General features: G+C 38.9%; 1 long non-coding RNA gene across 1 annotated transcript; it reads left to right on the forward strand.

The window, feature by feature from the left end:
* The first annotated feature begins 4,666 nt into the window (after window positions 1-4,666).
* Window positions 4,667-9,966, forward strand: LOC134484785 (uncharacterized). The gene is made up of 3 exons (XR_010062578.1): window positions 4,667-5,582; window positions 7,719-7,910; window positions 8,560-9,966. It is a non-coding gene; the product is annotated as an uncharacterized LOC134484785 (long non-coding RNA).
* Window positions 9,967-12,699: the final 2,733 nt, after the last annotated feature.

Below are 12,699 nucleotides of genomic sequence, written 5' to 3' on the forward strand. Positions count from 1 at the left end.
TGTCATTCTGCACGAGTTTGACTATTTTCTTTTTACATTGGCTATGAGGACAAACTTCTCTCCATCTTTTCCAAGTGCAAGCTGTCTCTCGTTTCTACCAACTGGCCTGATAATGTTTCTGGCAGAGAACCCAACTCTCTTCTAGAAACTGAGAAGTTGAAGTTGACCTAGCTGACCGCATGTTCTTGACTCTTGTTAAACTTTCTTGTTTCCCCCAGCATTAGCCAAATAGGATGCATTTTTGTTCTTGTATACTTATTCTTTAAAACTGAATCTGGTAATTTGCATTTAGAGTTAGTCTTCCTAAAATATTTCCCTCCAAGCCTTGGTCATTCTGAGTGGTCTTTCGATTTTACCCTGTAATATCGTGAAGCCATAGATTTATCTTTTTGAAATTGTAACCAGTTTGAGTAAATTATACATTTCATCATGTACTATGACCCTGATGTGTGTAGGTTTTTTTCAAGGTGCTACCTGAGGCATTCCACAGGGAACCAAGAAAAAGAAACTCAACAGAGTGATTGAGGCACCTGTGATACCCTGGTCTACATTTCCTATAGAAATTTTCATGTATTTTGTTACTTTTAGAAGTAATACTGGATCTAAAACCTTCTGTTGAACACATAGTGTTGGCCATTTTTACTGCCCCTAACAGACATCAAGATTCTAGGGAGAAGTCTCCAAATGACACTTTTCCCAAGTGCATGATTTTGTTGTAGCCACCATTTATTGTCTCCTTATATTCATTTATTTGTTTATGTGTTGTCTATCTCTGTCTCTTCTGACCATTCCGTTATTTGTCATTGTGAATTGAGAGTTTTTTATTAAAACTAATAAGCCATTCACTCCTTGGGGATATTATATTTATTATTTCCTGAAAACCACAAGGAGGTGTGTATGGATTCTTTTAGAATGGCCTTCCTTTAAAGTTAAATGGCTGAGTTCAGGGGAAAAAAACACTGGAAATCTGGAAAAGTATGGCAGGGCATCATAAGAACTCCTGGCCATTCTAATTAGTTTCCTTCCATAGATGTGTGCTTAGGTTTATAACAACACATTCCTCTCTCGTTTGCACTTGATTCCTTAAAATTATATCTGTGACAACTTTAAAAATAACCTTCCCACAGGAAAGAACAGGAACCAAACCAACATCCCAAGAGTACACAGGGATTGACCTATAACTCTTGTCACATATGTAGCAGAGGATGGACCTGGAAGGAGAGGTCCCTTATCCTGTCAAGGCTCAATGTCCCAGGGTAGGGGAATGTCAGGAAATGGAGGCGGGAGGGAGTAGGTGGGTAGGTGGGTAAGGAGCTCCCTCATAGAATCAGGGGAAGAAGGATGAGATACTTGGTTCCTGGAGGTGAAACAGGGAAATGGAACAACAATTAAAATGTAAATAAAAATAAATAAATTATATCAATCTTCCAGTAACCAAGCTTGGAGAGAAAAAACATTAAAAAGATTCTACACATTTTTTAAGATGAGGAAGAACTACATCTCTCCTCTTTCTTTTTAGGATTGGTGAACTCATGCTGTGCATCAGTCAGGCCCAAGTTCCCTTTCCTCTTCTTCTCCTGAAGTATCTCCTTGCATACCTATGATTAATAAAATTAATTTCCTTGTGTCCTGAATACCGGAATATGGCCACAGTATTTGCAGTTTCTGCAATTATTTAATACCCCTTAAGGCCACTTGGCATGCCCATGAACTGAGAGAGAAACCTAGGTAGGACCAAGGGCTTCTCCTTCCATTGGTGCACAACAAGGCCATCCTCTGCCACATATGCACTTGGAGCCATAGGTTTGTCAATGCACATTCTTTGAATATTGGTCTAGTACCAGAAAGATCTAATTCATTGTAATTGTTGTTTTCATGGTGTTGAAAGCACCTTCAGCTCTAGTAATCCTCTCTCAAAATGTTCCAACAAGAGGTCCGTCTTCAGTTCACTGGTTTGCCACTAGCATTCATGTATATAGTTGACCTGCTCTAGCTGTGTCTTTCAGGCAATATCTACACCCGGTTCCTGGCAGAATGCATTTCTTAACTTCATCAATCTTCTCTAGTTTTGGTGGCATGCATATATATATATATATATATATATATATATATATATATATATACATATATATATGTATATATATACATATACACACACACACACACACACACACTTTTGTTGTCTCCTAACGCTATGAGGGTAGATGGAATGTTAACGTGGATTCTGTGCCACTTGGTCAAGAATATAGAATCCACAATGACAATGCCAAATAGACTACCTATTGTTCTTTTGAACCTATTGAAGTTGAGGTTTCACTGGACCTCAAGCAATTCCTCTCCCAGCACATCCTCCTGAATCTTATATTTGCCCTGAAGAAAGATCATGGTAGAACATCCAAAACCCTCAAGTCTGGCCGTGGGAAGATATTTGAGAACTGATATCTAATGTGACTACAGAACCACGTTAGGTAGTCCATATTGTCCTTTGCTTTACTGATGTCTGATAAATTTTGGATAAAATGAGGATTTGGGAGTTTATCATTTCGAAGAGGTAAACAATATTAATCTTATATTCACTCTATAGCTGGGCATTCTTTGTTGCCAAAATCATTGCAAAATATTGAATTGGAAAACAGAATGTTTGAATACACATTCAGGAATCTATGTAAAGTCCACTATGAAGGAATGTACAGTAAGAAAATGTCATACAATATTCTTTCAATTAATGGTCTGTTGGGAAAATACTGTCCTTTAAGAAACAGAAAACACCTAGGAAATTGAACTGTATTTCACAGGAATGATCCAATGAATAAAATTATTATCCAGAAGATTCTCCTCCACTCCAAGTTCCTAGATCTTTTCTACCCATGCCAAGTCCCTAACTAACTTTCGCCATTCAGAGCATGTAACCACTAATGATGCAAAGAGAAGTCACTTTCTTTATTGAGATGTAGTATGTAATCTTTTCCACCGTGTCAAAGGACACACTCCTGGAAAGGGCACCCTCTAATCTTGTCAATGTAAGGAAAGCTGTTCTGCAGGAAGGCCATGGCAGTTCTCAGTGACATCACCATTAGGCTTTTCCTGAAAAATCTCTTTATCCAGAAGAGTCTTAGGTTCTTCGGTGATGTCACAGGTGTTGTTGTGACTGCTCTGCCTCTCAGATATTCCTTCAGTACCTCTACGGTTTACTAATTGTCTTCTAATTCAGAGTAAACAGCCATTTGGGAGGTGAACAAAGAAGAAGAAGAGATCAGAGATGGAGAGAATGAAGCTGGCCTTTTGTTTTAGTTTAAAAAATCGACGAAATATGTAGTCCATGGGAACGCTCACTGAATGCTCTCTCAGAATAGTTATGGTTCATTGAAGAGATGGTGTTGATCTCAGCCTTCCACACGTGGGAAGCTGGAGCCTGGATCCACTCAGTAGCATCTAGATTTACTTGCTGGCTATGGTTCCTGGAAATCAGAGATGTTTATATCATTAATATCTATATTCCAAATGTCAGGTACTGGGATGGACAGAGTTGATTTTCTAAGAGCTCATGGATTCTATTCTTTCTGCCCAGAAGGAAAAGTTCCTAAGGAAGATGGAAACAACAAGTATTGTGTCCTCAGCTCAATTTAAACTCCTCCAGGCTTTGGATTCCTAGAGTGCAGTTTGTGTCTGAAACTGATATCTGGGAGAGAAAATTGCTTCTAGTTGAGACTTCATTACATCAGACTTTCGACTGTATTACTCTGATTATCATTCCCTGACAAGACCATTTAGATTTCTGAGTCAATAAGTGTGATTAGTTGGCACTTTTCTTTTCTTTTATTTCTTTCATTTTTTTTATTTTTTAGCAAATTTTATTCTTTTCTTATTGAATATTTCTATATTTACATTTCAAATATTATTTCCTTTTTCAATTTCCTGGCCATAAAATCCCTTATCAGTTCCCCTCCCCTTGTTGTATTACACCACTTACTATACCTTGAAAATCATTTGAACAGGCAGTCAATCCCAGGGAAGACCAATGGCCTCTCCTTCCATTGGTGCCCAATAAGGTCATCCTCTGCTACATATGCTTTTGGAGCCATAGGTCTGTCCATGTACAGTCTTTGAATATTGGTTTGGTAAGAGAAAGCTCTGGTTCATTGGCATTGTTGTTCTTATGGGATTGAAAGCCCCTTCAGCTCTTGAAATCCTTTCTCAAAATCTACCAAAATGAGGTCCGTTTTCAGTTAACTGGTTTGCCACTAGCATTCAATTCTGTATTTGGCATGCTCTAGCTGGGTCACTGTGTAAAGTTCTATACCTGGTTCCTCTCAGCATGCACTTCTAAGCTTAATCATTCTTATCTAATTTTGTTGGATGAAATTATATATATATATATATATATATATATATATATATATATATATATATATATATATATTCTTGATGGTCCTTACAGCTATGAGGTTATTTGGAAATTTAGCATGAATAAGCAGATCTAGGTCAAGAATTTAGAATCCAAAAATTACAGTGTCAAATATACTCCCTCCTGTTCTTATGAACCTATTGAAGTTGATGTTTCCATGGACCTAAAGCCATCCCTCTCCTTGCCCATCTTCCTGAATCTTAGGGTTGGACTGAAAAAAGAATCATGGTAAAATATCCAAAACCCTCAAGTCTGTCCCTGTTAACACAGGAAGGTAGATATTAGAGAACTGATGTCTAATGGGACTACAGAAACACATTCAATAGTTCATGTTGTCCTTTGCTTTCCTGATGTCTGGTAATTTTTGGATAAAATGTGGATTTGGGAGTTTATCATTGAAATGGGAACACAATACTTACACTGTTATAATGACTCTATAACTGGGCCCACTTTTGTTCCAAAACAATTGCAAAATAATGAAATTGGAAAACGGAATTGTTGAGTAAACATTCAGAAATATATATAAAGTTCACTATCAAGGAATGTAAAATTGGAAAATGTAGTAAAATATTCATTCATTTAAAGGTCTGTAGGAAAAACACTGGCCATAGGAAACAGAGAAAACCTAGAAAATTGATTTGTATGTCACAGAAATTGACTGGGATTAAAAATATTATCTAGAAGAATCTCTTCCCCTCCATGTTCCTAATTTTTTCTACCAGTAACAAGCCCCTGACTATCTCCATTCAGAATATGTAACCACTAATGAAGCAAAGAGAAGTCTCTAGGTTTAGAGAGATGTATGTAAAGGTTTCCACTGTGTCACAGGAGACACTCCTGGAAAGGGCACCCTCTAATCTGGTCAATGTAAGGAAAGCTGTTTAGCAGATAGGACAAGGCAGTTCTCAGTCACATCACCATTAAGACCTCAACGAAAAATCTCTTGTAACCTGGAGAGTAGTAGATTCTTCTGTGATGTCACAAGTGTTGTCGTGACATTAACTGCCTCTCAGATATTCCTTAAGTACCTCTACCTCTAGGGTTTACTAATTGGCCTATAATTCAAAGTAAACAGCCATTTGTGAGAGAGAAGATCAAGGAGGAGGGATAGGGAGAAGGAAGCTGGCCTTCTGTCTTGGTATAAAAAGAACAAATATGTGCTCCTTGGTAAAGCTCAGTGAGTCCTGCTTAGGGGTTGAGTGTGTTCCTCAAAGAGATAGCCTAAATCATAGCCTTCCACATATAGGAATCAGTAGCTGGGAGCCTCTCAAAGTATGTAGACTTCCCTGCCTATTATGGTTCCTGGAAGTTATTGAGTTTATATCATTAATTTCTTTATTCTAAAAGCTAAGTCTTGGGAAGGACAAAGTAGTTTTCCTGAGAGCTCAAGGCATTTCTTTGTGCCCAGAACAAAAAGGTGCTAAGGAAGAAGGCAAAGGCAAGTATTGTGTCCTCAGTTCAGTGTAAACTCCTCCATGCTTTGGATTCCTTTAGTGCAGTTTGTGTCTGAAACTGATATCTGGGAAGGAGAATTGCTTCTAGTTGAGACTTCATCATCTCACTCTTTTCACTACTATTACTCTGAGTAGCATTCCCTAACAGTTACCCTTAAGATTTGTGAGTCAGTAAGTTTTTATTCCTTTTCCTTCCTTTATTTCTTATTTTTTTTCAGGAAATTTTAATGAATTTTTAATCGGATATTTCCATATTTACATTTCAAATGTTATTTCGTTTCCCAAGTTCCTTTCCATAGAGCTTAACTAGTATCCTCCCCTTTTTCTATAAACTCCCCTTACTGCCACTTGTCATTCTCTTTCACTGGGAGTCAAACCCATGGAGTACAATCGGCTTCTCCTTACATTGGTGCCCAACAAGGCCATCCTCTGCCACATATGCAGTTGGATCTTTAGGTCTTTCCATGTACAGATTTGAATATTGGTTTGAATGAACCAGAAAGCTCTGGTGCATTGGCATTGTAGTTCTTATGGGATTTGAAATCTCCTTCAGTTCTTGTAAACCTTTCTCAAAATCTACCAACAGGAGGTCTGGATCAGTGCACTGGTTTGCCACTGGCATTCACTTCTGTATTTGACATGCTCTAGCTGTGTCTCTCAGGGAAGATCTAAATCTGTTTCCTGTCAGCATGTCCTTCTTAGCTTCATCAATCCTATATTCATATCAATCTTATATTCTTATATTCCTTCAGTATCTGCTGTAAACTCATAGATATTTTTCCCCCTTCTAAAACGGACTGAAGCAAGCATAAGTTGTGTTCCTTTTCTTGACCTTCTAGTGGTCTGTGGATGGTACCATGAGTAATTTGAGCTTTTGTGTCAATACACACGTTTGGTGATTGCATACCATGTGTGTTTTTCTGTGATTTGTTTGCTTCACACAGGATGATATTTTCTTGTTCAATCCATTTGTCTATGTCTTTCTTGTAATCATTGTTTTATAGCTGATTAGTAGTCCATTGTGTAGATGTACCATATTTTCTGTATCCATTTCTCTGATGAATGCCATCTGGGTTCTTTCCAGCCTATGGGTATTTTAAATAAGGTTGCTATGAACATTGTTCTGTATGTGTCTTTTTTATGTCTTCTTTTCGGTATATGCCGAGGAGTGGTATGGCTTGGACCTCAGTTATTGCAATGTCCAATTTTCTAAGGATCCTGCAGACTGATTTCCAGAATGTTTGAACCAGTTTGTAATCCAACCAACAAAGAAGGAGTGTTCCTCTTTCTTCACATCCTTATCATCATCTTCTGTCTCCTGAGTTTTTTTTATTACAGTCATTCTGACTTGTGTGAGGTGGAAACTCAGAGTTGTTTTCATTTACATTTCTATGATGACCATTTCTTTACGTTCTTTTCAGATAATTGATTTCCTTCAGTTGAGAAATCTTTGTTTAGTTCTGGAACATAATTTTAATAGGGTTATTTGTCTCTCTGAAGTCTAAATTTTGAGTTCTTTGTATGTATTGGTTATGGCCTTCTATCAGATGGAGGATTGATATAGACCTTTCCAAATCTGTTCCTTGCGGTTTTGTCCTAAAAGTGTCCTTTGGCAGGCAGTTTTCTACTACAGTGAAGAACTGTCAGTTAGTAAACTAAAACAAGGACTGGCTCCTTACTGACTTCCCTACGTGTTCTGAACAGTAGATGGGGAAACTAAACAACCATGTTATACCCCTACAAGGCATGCCTATCTATAGTCGTGGATCTAGAGAGACCTATCAGAGATTCTGGGCATCTGTCAAAGAAATGTAGGCTGGTGAAGTTTGCAGTTTTCATCCTGGTTTCTGTATCTACAGGCTATGGTGTTGTGAAGACAAGATACCACATGTGCAGCTGTGAATAAGTCTGAGAAGGCTGACTTCTTGGATTTCTGAAGCATTACTAAGTGATCCAGAGGAAATCAGCACGCCCTGCTCAGCAGAGCTCTGGGAATGCTGACACTCTTGCTTCATGTTTATATTAACCTAGGTCAAAAGATCACCTGTCAGGTATGTTCTTGAATATCCTTCAGTGTGCTAGCATTGGACTGAAATGAAATACTCTTCAGGAGAGGTGTGGGAAACAACTGAACTCTTCCATTAGAATCAGAGAGATGAGCTGTATTCACCTTCAATTGACTGTGTATGCTTCTGGTCTTTGGCTTTGACTATGCAGATCTATTGTCTCATACATCATTGTTCATGTGGCCCAGTTGCGGGGAAAGCGCGACTCACAATTCTTTCCCATTTTCACATCCTCCATTCTAGGGTAATAGATTTTAGAAAAGCCCTTCCCATTTTATATAGTAGACCAACTGACCTAACTTTTCTTCAATAAGCTCTTCTCTATTATCTGTATACCGTGTTTGTGTTTGTGTTTGTGTTTGTGTTTGTGTGTGTGTGTGTGTGTGTGTGTGTTTCAGTTTGTGTGCTTAAATGGTTAGTTTGTAAGCAAGTATAGAGAAGGATTCTATGTAAGAAATCTCTAAACTGTGGATGGGGCAGCATCCAAATGTTCTCCCACATCATGACCTTCTAGAAAGAGTAGCATAATCTGCAAAAAATAATACAGTTGAAAGTAAAACTTGGAGGAAATGCCCTGGGATGGCTACATTATCACTGTTGACTGTGACATTTTTCTCGTGGCTTCTGTGGCCAGACATGAAGGCTCTGAAGCAAAGTTGCATCCTGTTGATCTGTGAATAAGATGAAGGAGGCTATCAACTGGGTCACATGAAGCATATGAAAAGCGTGACAGCAGCAGCTCTCTGCTCCCAGACCCCGTGAGAGAGAGACCCAACTGCCTGGTCAAGTGGGCACTCCTGAGGCTGCAGGGCAGAAGAGACCACCAGCACTGCTCACCCCTGCCCACATCCCTAGCCCAAGAGGAAACTGTATAAGGCCTCTGGGCTCCCGTGGAGGAGGGCCCAGGAGCGGCAGGATCCCTGCGCCTGAGATACACCAGAACCTGAAGGAAACAGACCGGATAAATAGTTCTCTGCACCCAAATCCCGTGGGAGGGAGAGCTAAACCTTCAGAGAGGCAGACAAGCCTGGGAAACCAGAAGAGACTGCTCTCTGCACACACATCTTGGACGCCAGAGGAAAAAGCCAAAGACCATCTGGAACCCTGGTGCACTGAAGCTCCCGGAAGGGGCGGCACAGGTCTTCCTGGTTGCTGCCGCTGCAGAGAGCCCATGGGCAGCACCCCATGAGCGAACTTGAGCCTCGGGACCACAGGTAAGACCAAATTTTCTGCTGCAAGAAAGCTGCCTGGTGAACTCAAGACACAGGTCCACAGGAGCAGCTGAAGACCTGTAGAGAGGAAAAACTAAAAGCCCAAAAGCAGAACATTCTGTCCCCATAACTGACTGAAAGAGAGGAAAACAGGTCTACAGCACTCCTGACACACAGGCTTATAGGACAGTCTAGCCACTGTCAGAAATAGCAGAACAAAGTAACACTAGAGATCATCTGATGGCGTGAGGCAAGCGCAGGAACCCAAGCAACAGAAACCAAGACTACATGGCACCATCGGAGCCCAATTCTCTCATCAAAACAAACATGGAATATCCAAACAAACCAGAAAAGCAAGATCTAGTTTCAAAATCATTTTTGATCATGATGCTGGGGGACTTCAAGAAAGATGTGAAGAACTCCCATAGAGAACAAGTAGAAGCCTACAGAGAGGAATCGCAAAAATGCCTGAAAGAATTCCAGGAAAACATAAATAAACAAGTAAAAGCCCATAGAGAGGAGACACAAAAATCCCTGAAAGAATTCCAGGAAAACATAAATAAACACGTAGAAGCCCATAGAGAGGAGACACAAAAATCCCTAAAAGAATTCCAGGAAAACACAATCAAACAGTTGTAGGAATTAAAAATGGAAATAGAAGCAATCAAGAAAGAACACATGGAAACAACCCTGGATATAGAAAACCAAAAGAGGAGACAAGGAGCTGTAGATACAAGCTTCACCAACAGAATACAAGAGATGGAAGAGAGAATCTCAGGAGCAGAAGATTCCATAGAAATCATTGACTCAACTGTCAAAGATAATGTAAAGCGGAAAAAGCTACTGGTCCAAAACATACAGGAAATCCAGGACTCAATGAGAAGATCAAACCTAAGGATAATAGGTATAGAAGAGAGTGAAGACTCCCAGCTCAAAGGACCAGTAAATATCTTCAACAAAATCATAGAAGAAAACTTCCCTAACCTAAAAAAAAGAGATACCCATAGACATTCAAGAAGCCTACAGAACTCAAAATAGATTGGACGAGAAAAGAAACACCTCCCGTCACATAATTGTCAAAACACCAAACACACAAAATAAAGAAAGAATATTAAAAGCAGTAAGGGAAAAAGGTCAAGTAACATATAAAGGCAGACCTATCAAAATCACACTAGACTTCTCGCCAGAAACTATGAAAGCCAGAAGTTACTGGACAGATGCCATACGGACACTAAGAGTATACAAATGCCAGCCCAGGTTACTGTATCCTGCAAAACTCTCAATTAACATAGATATAGAAACCAAGATATTCCATGGCAAAACCAAATTTACACAATATCTTTCTACAAATCCAGCACTACAAAGGATAATAAATGGTAATGCCATACATAAGGAGGCAAGCTATCCACTAGAAGAAGCAAGAAACTAATCGTCTTGGCAACAAAACAATGAGAAGAAAAGCACAAAAACATAACCTCACATCCAAATATGAATATAACGGGAAGCAATAATCACTATTCCTTAATATCTCTCAATATCAATGGCCTCAACTCCACAATAAAAAGATATAGATTAACAAACTGGATACGCAACGAGGACCCTGCATTCTGCTGCCTACAGGAAACACACCTCAGAGACAAAGACAGACACTACCTCAGAGTGAAAGGCTGGAAAACAACTTTCCAAGCAAATGGTCAGAAGTAGCAAGCTGGAGTAGCCATTCTAATATCAAATAAAATCAGTTTCCAGCTAAAAGTCATCAAAAAAGATAATGAAGGACACTTCATATTCATCAAAGGAAAAATCCACCAAGATGAACTCTCAATCCTAAATATCTATGCCCGAAATACAAGGGCACCTACTTACGTAAAAGAACCCTTATTAAGCTCAAAACACACACTGCACCTCACACAATAATAGTAGGAGATTTCAACGCCCCACTCTCATCAATGGACAGATCATGGAAACAGAAATTAAACAATGATGTCGACAGACTAAGAGAAGTCATGAGTCAAATGGACTTAACGGATATTTATAGAACATTCTATCCTAAAGCAAAAGGATATACCTTCTTCTCAGCACCTCATGGTACTTTCTCCAAAATTGACCATATAATTGGTCAAAAAACTGGCCTCAACAGGTACAGAAAGATAGAAATAATCCCATGCGTGCTATCAGACCACCACGACCTGAAACTGGTCTTCAATAACAATCGAAGAATGCCCACATATACTTGGAAATTGAACAATGCTCTACTCAATGATAACCTGGTCAAGGAAGAAATAAAGAAAGAAATTAAAACCTTTTAAAAATTAATGAAAATGAAGGTACAACATACCCAAACTTATGGGACACAATGAAAGCTGTGCTAAGAGGAAAACTCATAGCACTGAGTGTCTGCAGAAAGAAACAAGAAAGAGCATATGTCAGCAGCTTGACAGACACCTAAAAGCTCTAGAACAAAAAGAACCAAATACACCCAGGTGGAGTAGAAGGCAGGAAATAATCAAACTCAGAGGTGAAATCAAACAAGTAGGAACAAAAAGGACCATAGAAAGAATCAACAGAACCAAAAGTTGGTTCTTTGAGAAAATCAACAATATAGATAAACCCTTAGCCAGACTAACGAGAGGACACAGAGAGTGCGTCCAAATTAACAAAATCAGAAATGAAAAGGGAGACATAACTACAGATTCAGAGGAAATTCAAAAAATCATCAGATCTTACTATAAAAACCAATATTCAACAAAATTTGGAAATCTTCAGGAAATGGACAATTTCCTAGACAGATACCAGGTATCGAAGTTAAATCAGGAACAGATAAACCAGTTAAACAACCCCATAACTCCTAAGGAAATAGAAGCAGTCATTAAAGGTCTCCCAACCAAAAAGAGCCCAGGTCCAGACGGGTTTAGTGCAGAATTCTATCAAACCTTCATAGAAGACCTCATACCAATATTATCCAAACTATTCCACAAAATTGAAACAGATGGAGCACTACCGAATTCCTTCTTGGAAGCCACAATTACTCTTATACCTAAACCACACAAAGACACAACAAAGAAAGAGAACTTCAGACCAATTTCCCTTATGAATATCGACGCAAAAATACTCAATAAAATTCTGGCAAAACGAATTCAAGAGCACATCAAAACAATCATCCACCATGATCAAGTAGGCTTCATCCCAGGCATGCAGGGATGGTTTAATATACGGAAAACCATCAACGTGATCCATTATATAAACAAACTGAAAGAACAGAACCACATGATCATTTCATTAGATGCTGAGAAAGCATTTGACAAAATTCAACACCCCTTCATGATAAAAGTCCTGGAAAGAATAGGAATTCAAGGCCCATACCTAAACATAGTAAAAGCCATATACAGCAAACCAGTTGCTAACATTAAACTAAATGAAGAGAAACTTGAAGCAATCCCACTAAAATCAGGGACTAGACAAGGCTGCCCACTCTCTCCCTACTTATTCAATATAGTTCTTGAAATTCTAGCCAGAGCAATCAGACAACAAAAGGAGATCAAATGGATACAGATCGGAAAAGA

This window comes from Rattus norvegicus, assembly GCF_036323735.1.
Source record: "Rattus norvegicus strain BN/NHsdMcwi chromosome Y unlocalized genomic scaffold, GRCr8 chrY_unlocalized_7, whole genome shotgun sequence".
In the NCBI taxonomy this organism is placed as follows: Eukaryota; Metazoa; Chordata; class Mammalia; order Rodentia; family Muridae; genus Rattus; species Rattus norvegicus.